At 40.6% G+C, this 20,375-nt stretch overlaps 1 non-coding gene across 1 annotated transcript; it reads right to left on the minus strand.

Moving 5' to 3' along the window:
* Positions 1-6,395: 6,395 nt before the first annotated feature.
* On the minus strand, positions 6,396-6,502 carry LOC112998666 (small nucleolar RNA R71). The gene has a single exon (XR_003263760.1). It is a non-coding gene; the product is annotated as a small nucleolar RNA R71 (small nucleolar RNA).
* Positions 6,503-20,375: the final 13,873 nt, after the last annotated feature.

Consider the following 20,375-nt stretch of genomic DNA (forward strand, 5'->3'; position numbering starts at 1 on the left):
AACAACGTAGGAGATGATATGGAGGGAGGAATTTGAGATGTCTGCTCCTTGGATGTTCCGTGGCTTCGTGTTCTAGAGACTGCGGATGAAGTTGCAACCCCCTTTCACTTCTTTGATGGTTCCACCATTTGAGAGATTTATTTGGAATTTCAATCGGTTGAAATGAAAGATGATGAAAAAAGATGAATTTTGGGATTTGTGGGACGTGATTTGGTTGAGAATTGAGGGAGAAATCAAGTTTTTGAAGATTTAGGGATTTTGGGTTCGAGTTCTACAGAAATCGTGTTCTCGCGGTTTCTGAAATTTCAAATTTATAGACATAGACGCTTTGTAATCGATTACAGGAATGTTGTAATCGATTACACTTAGTCTAACTGCCTGTAATCGATTACATGAAAAGGTAATCGATTACCAGACACTTCTTCTAAAACAACAATGAAGAAATCAACACTTACCAAGATGAATCATAGAAAGTTTTAATATATAAAAATGATTTTATATAATATAATGGTTAAAAAAACATGAGCAATCAATCAAATACTTATAAACATATCATACAAGTAATCATATAACAATTGAAAGATAACTCAACTATTTAGATTTATGATAAGATTCATATTTTGTGAAAGGAAGATAACTCAACTAAACATGTAGCATCCCATTTTTTTTCATAAATAAATTTAAAAAGTTTTTTAGTAAAAATTATATAAATAAATAGAGTAAATAATAGGTCATAAATGCTCCTGGCTATAAATACCAACATGCTAGGTTTTTCATACTGACTTCTCAGCCTCCTCTGCCTCTCATTTTCGTTTTTCCCCTTCTCCTCTCAAAACCTTTTCTTTTTCCCGCAGCTCACTAAACCTATCTCAGGAAAACTATGATCTCGGACTGATTAACCATTGGATCGTTATGAAATTTAAACACCAGGTTCAAAACCCAATTCCGAGAATTCGCACCGTTGGGAATTTCAAAATCGTGTCTGAGCTTATAGGAAAACCCTTCGCATTGTAGCCTTTTAATTTCCCACAGAAACCCAAAACTGTCTCGGTAAAATTATGATCACGGTTTCATTAACCGTTGGATTTTTATGAAATTTGAATGTGTTGTTGGAAATTCAATTGCGCACACTTCCACCGTTTGGATTTGCGAGATAATAATCGTGGAGGGATAAAAAGGAATCGCATGAAGACAGTACAAGTGGAGGTTTCAATCTCTTCTCTGTCTCTCTAACGTTTGGGAATTCTATCGAAGCAGTCAGAGGAATAACTGAAGGAATCTCAGGGAACCGCTAGAGATGCTGCTATCACTGGCTGAAGACACGTGAGTCTGCTCAGAGGTAAGGGATGGGTTATTCATGATTGGGGATTAGTGAGAACATGTGCAGGGACCTTTAAAGTATCAATTGGAATGAGTTTTGGGGTGTTTCTACAATTTTTACTTTATCCTTATAATTATAACTATGAGTTATATATAAATTATATATGTTTGATGAATCATTTGATGTCCCAATGAGAAATTTTTGTGAAATTAATGTGCTCTTGTGTTGAGTGTGAACCGTAGTTGATGAAATTAAGTAAGGAGATATTGAGTTTGTATTTTTCCCCTTTTCATGCTTTTTAGTTTTTTTTATAGTTTAAAATTGATATTATATTTGAAATTGAGAAAATAATTCTAATAGACTATGTGTTGTATTCTTAGATAATATATATATGAATTCATGTATACTTATATATATATATATATATATATATATATATATATATATATATATATATATAAGAAAATGTTTATATAATTATTTAGAATTGGTACATTGAAAACTTTCTTAAAATTCATGATCAAATATGATATACGTTGCTGGATTTATATATATAGATTTAGTTATATATTTATTTATATTAATATTTTATGTAAATAATGTTGTAGTGTTGTTATTGTGTGATTCCAAAAATTATTCAAGTGTTGGAGTTTGAGAATACTATGTTTAAATTTGAGATACATGTGTATTGAGATGTGTATATTGAGTTATGAGCTGTGAATTATACAATAACCCGACGAGTGTTGATATTGAGAAAACTGTTTATGCGCAGTGTTAAAGAGAAAGTGTAGGTTCCTAGTTAGGAACCAGTGTTAAATTGTAGCGCAATTATGTTAAACATGTTTGAAACATGAGTGTGAGGTCGTGGTATTGTATAATTCATGAGCAGTGTTTATAAATGAAATATGTGATCAATTATGGAATAATATGCTGCCTTGAGATTATAATATTGTTATTGAGATTGAGTAAAAGTGTAAAGTAGAACATGTGTTGAATTGTGAGATATGTGATGGTGGATTGTGACATTATGAGATGTGAAATTGTGAATGAGTTTTGGTTGTGAATAAGTGTGTGATTAACTCTTGATGTGACATTATTTGTGTTGTAAGTTGTGAATTGTACAATAACCCGACCAGTGTTATCTTGAGAAAAATGTAAATGCGCAGTGTTAAAGAGAAAGTGTAGGTTTCCTATTTAGGAACCAGTGTTAAATTGTAGTGCAATATGTTGTACGTGTTTAACACACGAGTGTGAGGTCATGGGTATTGTATAATTCACGAGCAGTGTCTGTGTGCTAAAATGATTTTAGGGGTTGGACCAGAATCAGGAGGGAGAGGCCTTGACGGACTCTTCGGAGTATAGGCCTTGGGGGTCACCGGGTTTGAGTGCTCCTTTAAGCCTATGTTGATCCCATATGGTTGGAGCATTCTCGAAAAACATCGTGACCCTGACTGGTCTCCCTATGATCTTACTTAGTGAGAGTGACCTGACAAACCCATTGTTTGGTGTGTCTTGTTATGTACTCCTAAGCGCCCCAAGGTGGTTTTTCACTGACATGGTACCACATTGCATATAGGCTTGAGTCTTAGCATAACTATCTCATGCGCTTGCTAATTGTTTATTATGAAATTGATGTGTTATTATATCTTGATCAGAGCGTGTGAATCTTGTGTAATGTGATTGATGAGTGAAAAGTAAACTTTGAATGACAAAGTGGTGGAATTACATGAATTACGTATAACTAAGTTTTATTTGGTTTATATGATATGTATATCTAGTTGTCTTGTTTCTCTATTAGTTAGGAATGTGATAACTCACTCCCCCTGTGTTGTTTGTGTTTGGATCCTGTGATGATCTTGAACTTTGTGTTCGGGGGAGCATATGACTAGGTGAGTTGCTTTAAGGAACCATTTGCTGAAGGACGTCGGGACACAACGCTCTGATAGGATGTGACATTGGGGTGTAGGGTTTTATAGACGGTCTTGTTTAAGCCGAAGTGAATCTATTATTTATTTAGAAATGTTTTATGATGATGTTAGAAAGGTGAATATGAGCCTGCTACCCTCTTGAAAGACTTGTATTTAAATATGTTTTAAAAACTTGAATTAAGTTTAATTTTTTTTAATTATTTCTTTTATTATTAGTACATATATGTGTGGGGTAGAGGGTGCCACATTTAGTGGTATCAGAGCAGGTCGAACCTTTCGGCCAATGTGTTATGTGCTTATCATATTCTGGTGTGCACTCTATGTGGTTACTTATAAATGCTTTTGTTAAAGATGCTTGAATTATTATTCGTATTTTCTCCTACATGATTAAATGAGACTTAATAATAATGCTTGTATGTACCTTGCATCCTTAATGTTTGCTATACCATAAATCCACTGTTGAGTCATGAGTTATGAGACTGGCCATCTCTATAATTTGCGAAGTGCGGTTGGACTTTATGGCAAGCCATTGGGTGATTCAAGTAGTCTTGATATTGATGGGTAATGCCTTAATGAGCCCTTATCTTCCTGCATGAATGTTGTTAATAAACTTATTTTTATCTTGATGTGTGGATTAGTGTTGTGAAAACCTTTTTAACCATATATATGTCTTGGATGAGTGTGTCTTTCTTGATGTGTAAACGCATGACTACTTAACTCCCTTTATTTTGTGCGTAGTCGTGAATGTAGTAGTTGAAGTTTATGATTCCTTAATACATCCTTATTAACTATTTAATTCTTACTTCTTATATGTAAGTTGTATACTCATTATAAGAACCTTATAATTCTATGTATACTTGTAGTATGGTGTTTTACCTTAATTGCATAAAGAGTATGGTTGTTTGAGATTCTTGTTCTTAGCGATGGTGATACTCTATAGTTCAATGACTCATAAAAAAAAATATTTCATAAAGAATACTCTTTTGACCGTACCTTCTGATTCTAGTGCAAACTATTCTTTGTGTTGTGTGCTTAAGTCAAGTAATTCAATTACGCTTCCAAGCTTGAGTATAATTCATTCTTTGTGTTGTGAGCCTACATCAAACATTTGGATGATTGATGTTTCTGTCACAATCAAGCAATTGTTAACGTCCTCATATGGGTGTACATTGTGGTCATGTTTTCGTTTCTAGAATTCATTGAAATATTGTTATTGATTCTGAATAAGTGATCATTTTTTTTATTTCCAAATTATTGTCTCCTAATCAATCGAGTGTTCATCTTATTATTGGTTGCTCATCTTCCAATCATGTCTTGTTAAACTGCTTGATATATTGTGATGTTGTTATTTTTGTTATGAATAGAGAAAGACTCCACTCTTGTTAATCATATTAAGGCGTTCGAGAGGAAATCCTTGAGTAGGCATGATCCTTGTACTTACAGATGAAAGTAAACTTAATAAGTCAAGTACTTGTGCTCCTTGAGGATATGCTTAGTTACCACCTAAGTGTGAAATTGAGAATCTTAGGAGTGTGGTACCCATAGAAAATTGTAATCCTAGTTCCTAAGATATGACTGGTAAAGAGTTGTTTAAGAATATAGAGTAGTTGGAAAAGTTGTGAAGAATAGTTAAGAGGTTTAATGTGAAACCTTAAGAAAAGAGTAAGGTAGTTAGTAAAGCATAGAAGGATTCAAGAGTGAGTGTTCTTGCGTAAGGTAGGTGACCTAAAAGATTATTGATGATAGTTGTATGATTAGCAAGGGGAAACAACGTGTTTTAATTTAATTTAGGGTTGAATTAAGTGGTTGAACTGATAAAGGATAAACTCCCGTAACCTAGGATAAGAGACTTGCTTGTGAATCAAGGGGAAGCAATGTGTTTTAATTCTGCTATTTTTGAATTCACATCTATTCACTGTTTAATTTACAAAAGAGAACAACCCCCCCTATTCGTTACTATTTTCCTACTATCTGTTATGAACGTTTGGTTGACCATTGCTCGTTGGGAGACGACCTAGGATCACTTCCTAGATACTGCATTTTTAATGTTTATTTGATTCGGGTACGGCCTCGATCAAATTTGGCGCCGTTGTCAGGGAGCAGTGTCCAAAGGTTCATAATAGCTAGTGATTCGTGTTTTATGTTTAGTAGTTTTAAGTTTTCGTTTTGTGTTAGTGTTGTTTAGTGTCATTTAGTGTCTTGTTATTTTGTTTAGTGTGGTGTTTTGCTTTAGTTTTTCTGTTCAGCACTTCCCCTATTTCAGTTTTTGTGTTTTGTTGTGAATAGTGCTTTGCGACAGATTTAATGACCACTTTTGCTGATCTAGAAAACAGAGTAGTAGTGCAAATCCCTTAGCGACTGAATTAGTGACTGCTGCTGACAATTTAATTGGCGATTTTTGTTTTGATAGTTAGGGTTGTTATTTTTGGCTGAATTTTGGTGTGGTAGGTTCTTTTGATCCATATTTTGTGGGAAAAATAGCTAGAGCCCTTAGTTTGGTCAGATTTGAAAGTTCCAAAAAAGTAGTGAATTTGATTTTTGTCAAAACTTCAAATGGCAATAACTTTTGCTCCAGGTATCAGAATGACTAATATTATATATGTATTTGGGGTAGAAAAAAATTTCCCATACTGTGGCAGCCGGCCAAAGGCCGGCTGAGGTCTTTTGTTAGGCATCATCTTGTACCTTTTGAGCATCCTGAGCATTCTGTTATTGGTGATTTTGAGCATCCTGATTTAGAGCATTATAATTTTGAACATTCTGAGAACATGGCACAACCTCCACCCCATGAGAGGACTCTAAGGGAAATGGCTGCACCTGATTTCACCTACGAAAGCTTGTGCATCCAATACCTTGATGAGGATGTCCCATATGTTCTTAAAACTGGACTAATCCATTTGCTTCCAAAGTTTCATGGCCTTGCAGGTGAAGACCCACACAAACATCTAAAAGAATTCCATATTGTCTGCTCCACCATGAAACCCCCAGATGTCCAGGAGGATCACATATTTCTGAAGGCCTTTCCTCATTCTTTAAAGGGAGTGGCAAAGGACTGGCTTTATTACCTTGCTCCATGGTCCATCACGAGCTGGGATGACCTCAAAAGAGTATTCTTAAAAAACATTTTCCATGCTTGCAGGACCACGGCCATCACAAAAGATATTTCAGGAATTAGGCAACTCAGTGGAGAGAGCTTATATGAATACTGGGAGAGATTCAAGAAACTATGTGCCAGTTTCCCTCACCATCAGATTTCTGAGCAGCTTCTTCTCCAATATTTTTATGAAGGACTCAGTAACATGGAGAGAAGTATGATAGATGCAGCCAGTGGTGGAGCCCTTGGAGACATGACCCCTGCTGAAGCCAGAAATTTAATTGAAAAGATGGCTTCAAACTCCCAGTAATTTAGTGCAAGAAGTGATGCTATTGTCATTAGAGGAGTGCATAAAGTAGCCATGAATTCATCTTCATCAGCTGAGACTAAGAAGCTTGAAGGTAAACCAGATGTCTAGGTTAACCTGGTAACCCAACTGGCCGTGAATAAAAAATCTGCACCTGTCGCCAGACTCTGTGGTTTATGCTCCTCTGCCGACCACCACACAAACCTTTGCCCTTCTGTGCTACAATCTGAAGCAATTGAATATCTTGAAGCTTATGCTGCAAACATCTACAATAGACCTCCTCAACCTCAACATCAAAATCAGCCACAACAGAACAATTATGACCTCTCCAGCAACAGGTACAATCCCGGGTGGAGGAATCATCCCAACCTTAGATGGTTGAATCCTTCACAACAACAGCAACAACAACAATAACCTTATTTTCAGAATGCTGCTGGCCCAAGCAGACCATACGTTCCTCCACCAATCTAGCAACAACAACAACAACAACAGCCCCAAAAATAGCAGACAGTTGAGGCTCCTCTGCAACCTTCCCTTGAAGAACTTGTGAGGCAAATGACTAGGCAAAACATGCAGTTTCAACAAGAGACCAGAGCCTCTATTCAGAGCTTAACTAATCAGATGGGACTATTGGCTACACAGTTAAATCAACAACAGTCGCAAAATTCTGACAGATTACCTTCTCAATTTGTCCAGAATCCCAAAAATGTGAGTGCCATTGCATTGAGGTCGGGAAAGTAGTGTCAAGAACCTCAACCAGCAACATCTTCCTCATCCCCAAATGAACCTGCCCAGCCTTACTCTACTCCAGAAAAAGATGATGACAAAAATTTAAAGAGTAAGTTACCTAACAATTTCTATGCAGGTGAATCTTCCACTAGTAATTCAAATTTACAGAAGCAGCATATCCCTCTTCCATTCCCTCCAAGAGCAATTTCCAACAAAAAAATGGAAGAGGCAGAGAAGAAGATATTTGAAACATTTAGAAAAGTAGTGGTAAACATACCTCTGCTGGATGCAATAAAGCAAATTCCAAGATATGCTAAATTCTTGAAGGAGTTGTGCACTAATAAGCGGAAGCTTAAAGGAAGTGAAAGAATTAGTATTGGCTGAAATGTCTCCGCATTGATTGGTAAATCTGTTCCCCAAATCCCTGAAAAATGTAAAGATCCAGGTACATTTTGCATACCTTGTATTATGGGGAACAATAAATTTGACAATGCCATGCTAGATTTAGGAGCTTTTGTTAGTGTTATGCCTCTGTCTATTTTTAATTCTCTATCTCTTTGTCCTTTGCAGTCAACTGATGTGGTAATTCATTTAGCTAATAGAAGTGTTGCCTATCCTACTGGTTTCATAGAGGATGTCTTAGTTAGAGTTGGTGAACTGATTTTCCCTGTTGATTTTTATATTTTGAATATAGAGGAGGGATTTTCTAAAGGATCAGTTCCCATCATTCTAGGCAGACCTTTTATGAAAAATGATAGAACTAAGATAGATGTTTATGCAAGCGCACTATCTATGGAGTTTGGTGATATAACTGTTCATTTTAATATTCTTGATGCTATGAAACACCCATCTGAAGATCTTTCTGTATTTCGTGTTGAAATAATTGACCATATTGTTGATGAATACATGATTGATTTTCATTCTAATCTGCATGCCTGTCACTCTTCATGCATTGAATCTGAATTTGTACTTGATCATATGTCTGAATTTGATGCTGAGAGTGAATCTGAATTTGATATTAATTACCTGTCTGGTGATGTTTTATCTCTTGAGATTGATTTTATAGAGTCAGATAGAACTAACCATGTTTCAGGAAGTACACATACCTCTGACTTTCTTTATGAGGTACAGGCTGAGAAACCATCTCTTTCTACCACTACCTAGCCACCCACACCAGAATTGAAGCCTCTGCCATCAAATTTAAAATATGCTTACTTGGATGATAGCAAAACTTTTCCAGTAATTATATTTGCCTTCCTTGCTGATGAGCAAGAGGAGAAGCTGTTATCTATTCTCAAGAAGCATAAGAAGGCTATAGGCTGGACCCTGGTGGACATTCTTGGTATTAGCCCATCCACATGTATGCATCGAATAAATTTAGAAGATGGGGCTAAACCAGTAAGACAGCCACATAGAAGACTCAACCTGGTGATTCTTGATGTAGTGAAGAAGGAGGTAACCAAGCTTTTGCAAGCTTGAATCATTTATCCTATATCCGACAGCCAATGGGTGAGTCCCGTCCAGGTAGTCCCGAAGAAAACCGGCCTCATCATGATAAAAAATGAGAAGGAGGAGCTGATTCCTATTCGGGTGCAGAACAGTTAGAGAGTCTGCATTGACTATAGGAGGTTGAACCAGGTCACCAAAAAGGACCATTTTCCCCTGCCATTCATTGACCAGATGCTTGAATGCCTGGCAGGTAAATCTCACTACTGTTTCCTTGATGGTTTTTCTGGTTATATGCAAATCACTATTACTCCTGAGGATCAGGAAAACACCACATTCACCAGCCCCTTCGGAACTTTTGCCTATAGAAGGATGCCTTTCGGCCTGTGCAATGCCCCTGGTACCTTCAAGCGGTGCATGATTAGTATTTTCAGTGATTTTGTAGAAAATTTCATAGAGGTGTTTATGGATGATTTCACTGTATATGTGTTGCAATCTACCCTTTTGCGGGTGAGCGAGGCGAGGCTCGCGGGTGCGTCTTCCAAAGGAGGAAAATGCGCGGAGTCGCCACCAACGTTTATTTGTGGAAAACGTCGGAAAAACCAAAGGAAACTGGTCATAAAGAATATTCCAAGTTCGGGAGTTGTATTTACGTTTGAGGAAGGTATTAGCACCTCTTACGTTTGTCTCAACGGACAATAGCCTTATTTTTAGAATTGTGTGAAATTGTGTTACCCTAACTTTTATTTCCTTTTTTATTTTTGAGGTCGACAAAAGCGGGGCTCTTACTTCTATGTACCCTCCATCGAAGAGGAAATCAGACCTACGTAGTTCTTTTTTAAGGGTGAATCAAGCGATTCTTTTTACTTGGAAGGTGGCCATTTTAAGGCGTTGGACCTTAAAAATGATCCTTTTTACTTGGTAAGAAAAATTGGGGTGTTGAATCTTAAAATCCTTTTTTAGTGATTTTTGTGGATGAGCTTGACTTTGCGAGTTGATTTTAGCCTTAGTTTCACTTTAGTTATTTAGTCAATTCAATTAAGAAAGAGAAATCCCAAAGAGAAACGTCCATTTGATTTTATTTGCTTTATTTTACTAAAAGATATTTTTTGATTATTATATTATTATTTTACCTCTTTTTGGTTTCCAACGTGGTTACGACATGACTGAACGATCGGATTTCATTTTAATAGAAATTAACGGATATTACAAATCAAATGATCAGTGGAAATTTATTTTATTTTTTGATTAGGCGAGAAAATGACTTAAGTAAATGACTGAAGCACGTCAAAAGGGGGTACGGAAAGTAAACGAAACAAGAATAAAAGTACACGAAACAAATGGGGACCACCACAGGTACATAGAATGAATTGAAAAATTTGATTTCAGGTACTTACCGGTTGAAGACCGAAGAACAATGAAGAACGAACGATGAATGACGAAGAACGGTTGAAAATCTTCGCGAAATCACCCACGGAAACATTATGGAAGCGCCTCGGCTTGGCACCCCTTCCTTCTTCACTCCTCCCTCTATTTATAGCAAAATAGGGGAGGAGCTTGCCACCCAGCTCGCCCAGGCGAGCCAGGTTGTTTCCTCCAGAAGCAACCGCCTTTTGGAGGAAGAATCTAGAAGGCCCAAGTGGGTCTGGTTGCTATTTGCACCCTTTTTTTTACTAAATACACTCTCTATTGCTTTTTTTGGTGATTCTTTTTCCGTAACGTTACGAAACTTTACGAATTTTGTAACGATACTTGTTTTCTTTCCGTAAGGTTACAGAACCTTACGGATCCTGTAATTACTCATTTTTTAGCTTTCGAAAAGTTACGGAAACTCACGGATTGCGTAACAATACTTCCTTTTGATTTCCGGCACGTTACGGAATTTCATGGATTGCGTAACAATGCTTCCTTTTGATTTCCGGCACGTCTCGGAACTTCACATATTGTGCAACAAAGGGTGCCAAGTACCTCAAAGCGGTCTATCAAAGGTTGCATGCCATCAAACAATAGTCCCCGGACGAAATTAGGGTATGACAGTTGCCCCTCTTTACTTACCTTTTATCGGAGATAAGAGGAAAGAAAAGATAAAACACTGATTTCGTCCGTCTTCGCCCTTTCCGTGATTAGTCTATGACGACTCCCATCTCTCCTTCTTCTTTCTCTGCACAACACAAAACAAACACAAACAACAAAAACACCAATAACATAATATACATATATACATATGTTTGGCGAAGGAACCGATCGAGAAAATAACAAAAACCACATTTCCCAGTCACCGGAGGCTCCGCGCTTGATGGTGGAGGACGCATGAACAGCGCTAGGCAATCAATTCACGGGTCTCTGAAACAAGATTTGAGGGTGGAGGACAGGCGAACAACGCTAGGCAATCAATTCGCGGGGCTCCAGACTCGATGGTGGAGGACACATGAACAGTGCTAGGCAATCAATTCATGGGCCTCCGAACAAGATTTGAGGGTGGAGGATAGGTGAACAATGCTAGGCAATCAATTCGCAAGGCTCCAGACTCGATGGTGGAGGACACATGAATAACGCTAGGCAATCAATTCATAGGTCTCCGAATAAGATTTGAGAGTGGAGGATAGGCGAACAGCGCTAGGCAATCAATTCGCGGGGCTCCAGACTCGATGGTGGAGGAAACATGAACCGCGCTGGGCAATCAATTCATGGGTCTCCGGACAAGATTTGAGGGTGGAGGACAGGCGAACAGCGCTAGGCAATCAATTCGTGGGGCTCCTGACTCGATGGTGGATGACACATGAACAGCGCTAGACAATCAATTCATAGGCCTCCGAACAAGATTTGAGTGTGGAGGATATGCGAACAACGCTAGGCAATCAATTCATGGGTCTCCGAATAAGATTTGAGAGTGGAGGATAGGCAAATAGCGCTAGGCAATCAATTCGCGGGGCTCCAGACTTGATGGTGGAGGACAGATGAACAACGCTAGGCAATCAATTCATGGGTCTCCGGACAAGATTTGAGGGTGGAGGAAGGGCGAACAGCGCTAGGCAATCAATTCGCGGGGCTCTTGACTCGATGGTGGAGGACACATGAACAGCGCTAGGCAATCAATTCATGGGCCTCCGAACAAGATTTTAGGGTGGAGAATAGGCGAACAACGCTAGGCAATCAATTCGCGAGGCTCCCGATTCTATGGTGGAGGACACATGAACAGCGCTAGGCAATCAATTCATGGGTCTCCGAATAAGATTTGAGAGTGGAGGATAGGCAAATAGCGCTAGGCAATCAATTCGCGGGGCTCCAGACTCGATGGTGGAGGACACATGAACAACGCTAGGCAATCAATTCATGGGTCTCCGGATAATATTTGAGGGTGGAGGATAGGCGAACAACGCTAAGCAATCAATTCGCGGGGCTCCAGACTGGATGGTGGAGGACACATGAACAACGCTAGGCAATCAATTCATGGGTCTCCGAATAAGATTTGATGGTGGAGGATAGGCGAACAGCGCTAGGCAATCAATTCGCAGGGCTCCAGACTCGATGGTGGAGGACACATGAACAGCGCTAGGCAATCAATCCATGGGTGTCCGGATAAGATTTGAGTGTGGAGGATAGGCGAACAGCGCTAGGCAATCAATTCGTGGGGCTCCTGACTCGATGGTGGATGACACATGAACAGCGCTAGACAATCAATTCATTGGCCTCCGAACAAGATTTGAGTGTGGAGGATATGCGAACAACGCTAGGCAATCAATTCATGGGTCTCCGAATAAGATTTGAGAGTGGAGGATAGGCAAATAGCGCTAGGCAATCAATTCGCGGGGCTCCAGACTTGATGGTGGAGGACAGATGAACAACGCTAGGCAATCAATTCATGGGTCTCCGGACAAGATTTGAGGGTGGAGGACAGGCGAACAGCGCTAGGCAATCAATTCGCGGGGCTCTTGACTCGATGGTGGAGGACACATGAACAGCGCTAGGCAATCAATTCATGGGCCTCCGAACAAGATTTGAGGGTGGAGGATAGGCGAACAACGCTAGGCAATCAATTCGCGGGGCTCCCGATTCTATGGTGGAGGACACATGAACAGCGCTAGGCAATCAATTCATGGGTCTCCGAATAAGATTTGAGAGTGGAGGATAGACAAATAGCGCTAGGCAATCAATACGCAGGGCTCCAGACTCGATGGTGGAGGACACATGAACAACGCTAGGCAATCAATTCATGGGTCTCCGGATAATATTTGAGGGTGGAGGATAGGCGAACAACGCTAAGCAATCAATTCGCGGGGCTCCAGACTCGATGATGGAGGACACATGAACAACGCTAGGCAATCAATTCATGGGTCTCCGAATAAGATTTGATGGTGAAGGATAGGCGAACAGCGCTAGGCAATCAATTCGCAGGGCTCCAGACTCGATGGTGGAGGACACATGAACAGTGCTAGGCAATCAATCCATGGGTGTCCGGATAAGATTTGAGTGTGGAGGATAGGCGAACAGCGCTAGGCAATCAATTCGCGGGGCTCCAGACTCGATGGTGGAGGACACATGAACAACGCTAGGAAATCAATTCACGGGGCTCCAGACTCGATGGTGGAGGATACATGAACAGCGCTAGGCAATCAATTCATGGGCCTCCAGATAAGATTTGAGGGTGGAGGATAGGTGAACAGCGCTAGGCAATCAATTTGCGGGGCTCCTGACTCGAGGGTGGAGGACACATGAATAATGCTAGGCAATCAATTCACGGGTCTCCGAATAAGATTTTTTGGCAGGACCGAATGGTCCACCGGGTTTTTTCCACCTAAAAAGGCAAACATGCTTTTAGAAAATAAAAATAAATCATTCGCGAGAGCACTATATTTTAGAGAAACAATATACCCATGCCAAAAGCAATTTTCCTTGTAACCGAAAATGAAGGGCAGGATGTCAACATTTCGCTTTTAAATGAACATTCAGGGGAAACGTCGGGTCAAACTGAAATTGGGAATAAAGTCACTCATAGTGTATAAAAACTCACAAAGATAAGTGTTTTACCCTAATTCTAAACCATAACTGCACCATGACTTTATTTTGCACACGATTTCCTATCGAACAAAAAGATCACACGCACGATCACAGATCAATAGGATTTTCTCGACGATAGTGTTTTGGAGAGGAAGATGGGTGTTTCGGTCTTTCCTCTTTGTTTAGGTGGGGCGGGATATCGCCAGTTGAGAACGACTTTGAATGGCAATCCCAAAGGAAGAAACACTTAAAAAATGGGTTTTCTCTTTGCCGACGGTTTATTTACCTCACCAAAAATTTATTTGGTCCGAAGATCTCCCGTCCTCTCTTTCTTTTATTGATAGGGAATTATTCTGTTTTCCTTCGATCTTTTCCTTTTTACTTTTTTCCGATCTTTGATCGGGAATCCTTCTTTTCATTTCTTCCTTTTCTTTCTTTCCATTTCTCCCTTTCCATTTCTTTCTTTGGGAATTCGGGTCTTAGCATTCGTTATTTGCTCTCCCTTGAGGAGATTCTGCTGTCCTTTTCTTTGGGGAAAGGATGAGGATTTTTTTCATAGGCCAAGGTTCAAAGTAGCCTAAGGTTGTGTCTCAACATGGTCTTTTCATCGTGGGAGCCCGATCTTGATATCTGGGGCAAAAAAAATTCGTGTGCAAGGTGTCGGTCTCGGGTTGAATTTCCATATTATTTCTACGAGGCACGCGTAACAATGATGATTTGGAAACAACGTGCAAAATTAGTCATGGCCACAACTAGGTGGGTACTCAAGCATCCAGTTTATGGCATTTGTGATACTAAGGCTTGGGATTTACACAAGTAGACCCAATATTTCCAAATTATGTTCTTTCATCGGTTCAATGAATCCATTCATTCTTATCTCGGTTATTTAGGAAAATAAACTCTTAGCGTCAGCCCCTTATTTCCAAAAGATATGTTTGCTCTCTACGAATGATTTATGCTTCCTATGACCATAACATGCCAACCTTCGAGGTCTTTCTTTCTTTTTCTTTTTGTTTCATTTTTTATGTTTACAAAAAACTATACATCCATTGCCATCTATGAGAAAAAACTTTTCTTTGTACACCTATATTCCTATACATGACGAACTTTTTCTGTATACACACGCATTAAAACTCTTTCTCTTTACATCAACACGATCTACATACAAACCCTATTCCTGTTCAAAGATTTCTTTTTCATTTTTTCCAACACACACTCGTAGTTTATACAAAGATTTCTTTATATACACTCATCGCTCACACACAAGAATTTCTTTTCACACATTATTTACACACACAAAATCCTTCTATACACATTTTTTTCTTTTACATATAAAAAAACTCTTTTCTTTTCTTTATATATATAGACACGACATTCACTCACAACGCTCCTTTCTTTTTTTCTTATTTTTGGCGTTATCATGATTTTTGTTCATCTTATTTTTAGGACGACGTTCCTAAATGAAAACTCTACACGGTTCCGGAATTTCAACAAACACTATTGACAACAACGAAGTAAGCACTAACGTAACAGTCCAAACGACATGTATGCACAAAACAAGAGTCAAACAAAACAAAACAAACGTTAGTCCCTCAAGTTGATATGTAACAGATAAAAGAGGAAACATAAAAGAGAATAGGGATCTAGGGATCTCCCGGTCATGTGGCTCCGCTCCCTCCCAAGAAATCGAGTAAATTTGTCATCTCCTCGTCCATGCGGGCCTCATCTGCATCGTCGGGAGCCTCTATGGGCGCCTCCCCTGCCTGGGCCTCAGGCCAATCTCCGGGCCATGCGACCTCTGCCCTGAACTGATCTGGAGTAGGGCACGGAAAAGGAGCGAAACCCTGGCTCTGTAGACTGAGGCTAAGCTGGTAGAGATAGTCATGGGTCTGCACGTGCGCCCTGTGGTTAGCCGCCTGCTGGCGAACCAAATGCCGTAAATACCTCTCCGTGTCAAATGACCCAGCTGGATCAGCCTGATGAGGTGGCAACAGTGCGTCTGGGGCCTGCGGTGCACCACCCTGCGCCTGTCTAGGTGTGCAATACTTCTTTATGAAAGCCCGGGTGATCGGCGATCGAATCACGTTACTAGGTGTGACGGGAACCCTGAACGACTGGTAGAGACCCGTGATCAATGATGGAAAACCCAGGGCCCTGTTAGACTTATCTGGGTCTAGAGGGTGCCTGGTAGGCGGCATACCTGCAAATAAATAAATGGCATCAGCGATCACTGAGCACATGGACGCTCATCCGTGTCAGGATGGCATACACCAGCTGACACTTCGGCAGAGGGAGGTCGGAATTATGATCGTTGGGCAGGATGTTGCTGAGCAACAACGTCATCCATGTCTGGGTCAAGGTAGTCATGTTGGTGCGCATGATCCGCACCCGTCTCCCGGCAGCGGTCCGAGCAAAATCTTGACCTGGTATGCATAGCAGCTGAGCAATGGCCTCCTCGTCAAATCCATCAGCCCGGTTCCTTCTCTGACTGTACTCGCACTCCTGGCCCTCCTCCAACACTAGCGGGTATCCCAAGAACTGACTAAGGGTGTCTGCATCAAAAGGAATCCACTGGCCCCTTACTCATGACCGCATGTCCCGCACGCCCTCCTCTGTAGGCCAAGCATTGGCATAAAACTCGAGAACTATATCTGGATCAAACTTGGCCATGGGAGTGACCAGCGACGTCCAACGCCGACGAGCTATCTCCTCCTGGAAATCTGTGTACTCGTTGTCCCTGAGCTAGACACGTCTCTCTCGGTGGAAGGACCATCCCTTGATGGCTTCGAAACGTTGCTGGTGCTCAGCGCTCCTGAAACGATGGCTATCGAACTCAGGAGAGGCACTAGTCCCTTCGGCCGCGGCGTCCTTCCTAGATCTCTTTGTGAAAAGCTTTCTCGGAGCCATTTCCTGCGAAGACAAACGTTTGGGAAGTTAGTTTACAAGAAAACACTTATTTTAACGCAAAAACGACATGCTAATCTTTCCGATTTAGAACAAACTTGGGCACACATTTAATGTAACACATTTATGAACATGCGTATGCGTAAAATATCCTACTATTTATGTCAACATACATGGATATTCAAAATATTCTAGTTACCACACACATATTTTTTGAAAAGAATACACATACGCGTGCTCAAGGCATTGTGTCAAAATTACACATGTTCATATCCTAAGTATTTTGCTATCACAAACTACCTACACACATTGGAAGTATTTTATTTAACATACAAATTTTTGTTGTTTCATCCACATTTATTTATACATATATGCACATTGGAAAGCTAATCTCACGTCATGCACATACTTGCATTTGAAAAGGAACTTTCATGCCATCTATATACATTTGAGGGACAATTCCACATCATATATTCATTTGGGAAGCGTCCTCAGGCCATTTCTTGACAGGGGTACATTTTCAAAAAGGCTCCTAATGCTACCTATCCTCAAATATTCATATGTTGAAAGGCATTTTTTTGCCACTCATTCACACTTTGCAAGGTATCTTTACACCCTACATTCACATATATACATACCATTGAAAGGTGTTTTCCATGCTACCTATATTCAGATACATATACATACCATTGAAAGGTATTTTCCATGCTACCTAGATGCAAAGTATCCCTCATGGGGCAGCCAAATTCTAGTAAAAACCCTCTCAAGCATGTCCTAATATTCATGCCTTTCCACATTCAAAACCAAAATTTAGATTCCTAGGCATAAGTCATGTTTCCTTGCATTGAAATTAAAAGCTTGGGTTCCTAAGCATAAAATTGCATTTGGGCACTCATTTCAAATCCTTTACGTTGTCCCTATGTATATAAAACAGTCCCACAATCCCAATCTTACAAAATCATATTCATATGTCATTGAGGCATTTCACCGAGCACTTGGTGGGCGCATGTTTAGGCATGAATAGCAAGAGAGTGGGGGCAATGTGGCATGCCCCATTGCTTCAGGATGAAACATAGGCCTAAAGCCATCCCCTACAACCCCTTAATTCAAACAAATCAAGCATGAAAACAACCCAAAATTGCCCCACAAATTTGAGCACATTCTCACAATTTAGAGCACCAAAAGATGAACAAGATGCACCAATGGAAAGCTAAAAAACTCAAGGATTAAATACTTGTTGGAGTGAGTAGGAGTACCAAAAGTGAAAGAAAAATGCAACCAAAGGTGGCTTGGGGGAGCAAAAACCGTGAGTCCCGTAAGCCTTGCTCTTTTAGAATGAGGGGGGAAAGTTTTTGAGTGCAAAAACGTTCCCCTCCCTCGTTTTTAATATTTTGGTGCAGGGGTTGCTCGCCCAGGCAAGCTAACCTGCCATTTTTTTTAGGGGAAACATAACCATGGCCCTCCACAGGTTGGCGTTCGCTTACTCGAACCCACTCAAGTTAGATTAGGCATCCATTATTTATTTTAAACCAAATGATAGTAATAATTACTGTGAATTTAAAGGATACTAGGCTGCCTTGCAGCGACGTTTTTTGCTTGTCCAGCGCTGGGAAGGGATGATGATCTGTCGGTCGTGACCCTATCCTCTATTTGCATCCGTCCCTAAGTACCTGAAAGTAGGAAACAACAATGCGCGGCAAATCGTGACCGCGTCGTCGTCTTACCCTAATTGATTTCAGCCTTTGACTTTGTCTCGACCACTGACCGTTGCCTAAGACGATCCTGCCCCTGTTATCACAAAATATGCATGTGTATGCGTATGCATGAATGTTTCCAATGCAATAATCTTCTTAGTGAAAGCTGGTTAGGTTCAGTTTTAATTAAGCGCTTGGGGCACCCCATGAACTAAGCGAAAAGGGCTCAGGTTATTACAAACTAACACACGGTTTAAAACCAAAGTGAGGACTGAAGCCTCAAACCCATGTTCTCTTCTTTTAAAGATACGTGACGAGACAATTACAGCGGATAGGAATCCCTGGAGGAAACCAAGAAGAACAAAAACTCAAAAATAAAAAGAACATGCAGCGGTTTCCTCAATTGCCCCAGACTTCAAGCGTTATATCGCTTGACGACATCGGAGTTCACGGGCGAGGGTAGTTCCTCGCCATCCATGTTGGTGAGCACCAGAGCCCCCCAGGAAAAAGCCCTTTTCACAACGAAAGGTCCTTCGTAATTTGGGGCCCACTTCCCTCGATTATCTTTGGCATCACATTTAAACTTGAACCATTGTCGATGAGTACCTTAGCGACGACATGGTCCATGCATCTGACAAACACATGTAGAGCCTTGTTGTGCCCTCTCCCCTCAACGGGAATCTCTTCTTCCGCAAACGCGGTATAGTTATTGGTAGTTATATGATTAACAATTCCTTCAAAACCCTCAACTGAGATGTCGTGTGCTACGTGAGCTTCGTTGAGGACCTTTACCAATAGTGCACGATGAGGCTCGGAGTTTATGAGCAGTTCGAGCAAAGAGATCCTTGCCGGAGTTTTATTCAGTTGCTCAACTACTTTAAACTCACTTTGTTGGATGAGACGAAGGAACTCATGAGCCTCTTCCAAAGTCACCTCCTTTCCATGAAGACCTTATTTCTTTTCAGCTCCTTTTACCATCGGGGGATCCACTTCTTTTGAGGGGGTGGCCACGTCTGCAGGCTCTTGGATCATGGGTGCTTTCCCCTTGGAGGGCAACTCCGCCGAGTGAGGGGTAGCGAACACCCGACCACTGCGGGTTACGCCGCTAAGACCGGTAATGTTGGTCACCTTGGCTGACAAGGAGTCAACCTCGGTTGCCGCCCTTTCTCCAAAAGCGGGAGGGGTATTGTCATACCCTAATTTCGTCCGGGGATTATTACTTGATGACATGCAACCTTTGGTTAGCCGCTTTGAGATACTTGGTGTCCTTTGTTTCACAATAAATGAAGTCCTGAGACGTGTCGGAAATCAAAGGGAAGCAAGCTTACGCGATCCATGAAATTCCGTAATGTGGCGGAAATCGAAAAGAGGGGTTTTTGCGTAATCCGTGAGTTTCCATAACTTCTTCGAAAGCTAAAAAAGAGTAAATACATAATCCGTAAGGATTCGTAACCTTGCGGAAGGAAAATAAGTATCGTTATGAAATTCGTAAAGTTTCGTAACGTTACGAAAAAAGAATTACCAAAAAATGTAGAAGGGGGTGCATTTAGTAAAAAGGGGGGTACAAATAGCAATCTGACCCACTTGGGCCTTCCTGATTCTTCCTCTAGAAGGCTGTTGCTTCTGGAGGAAGCAACCTTGCTCGCCTGGGCGAGCTGGGTGGCAAGCTCCTCCCCTATTTTGCTATAAATAGGGGGATGAGTGAAGAAGAAAAGGGTTCAGCCTTCTTGGCACTTCTCATTCTCTCGAAATTGCTGAGGAAAATTATTTCCGTGGAGAAAATCCAAGCCGAGGCACTTCCGTAACGTTTCCGTGAGTAATTGCGCGAAGATTCTCGACCGTTCTTCGACATTCATCGTTCGTTCTTCGTTTTCTTCAGTCTTCAACGGGTAAGTACCTCAAACCGAGCTTTTTCAATTCATTCTATGTACCCGTGGTGGTCCACATTTTGTTT

Source organism: Glycine max, chromosome 12 (genome assembly GCF_000004515.6).
Source record: "Glycine max cultivar Williams 82 chromosome 12, Glycine_max_v4.0, whole genome shotgun sequence".
NCBI classification, from domain to species: domain Eukaryota; kingdom Viridiplantae; phylum Streptophyta; class Magnoliopsida; order Fabales; family Fabaceae; genus Glycine; species Glycine max.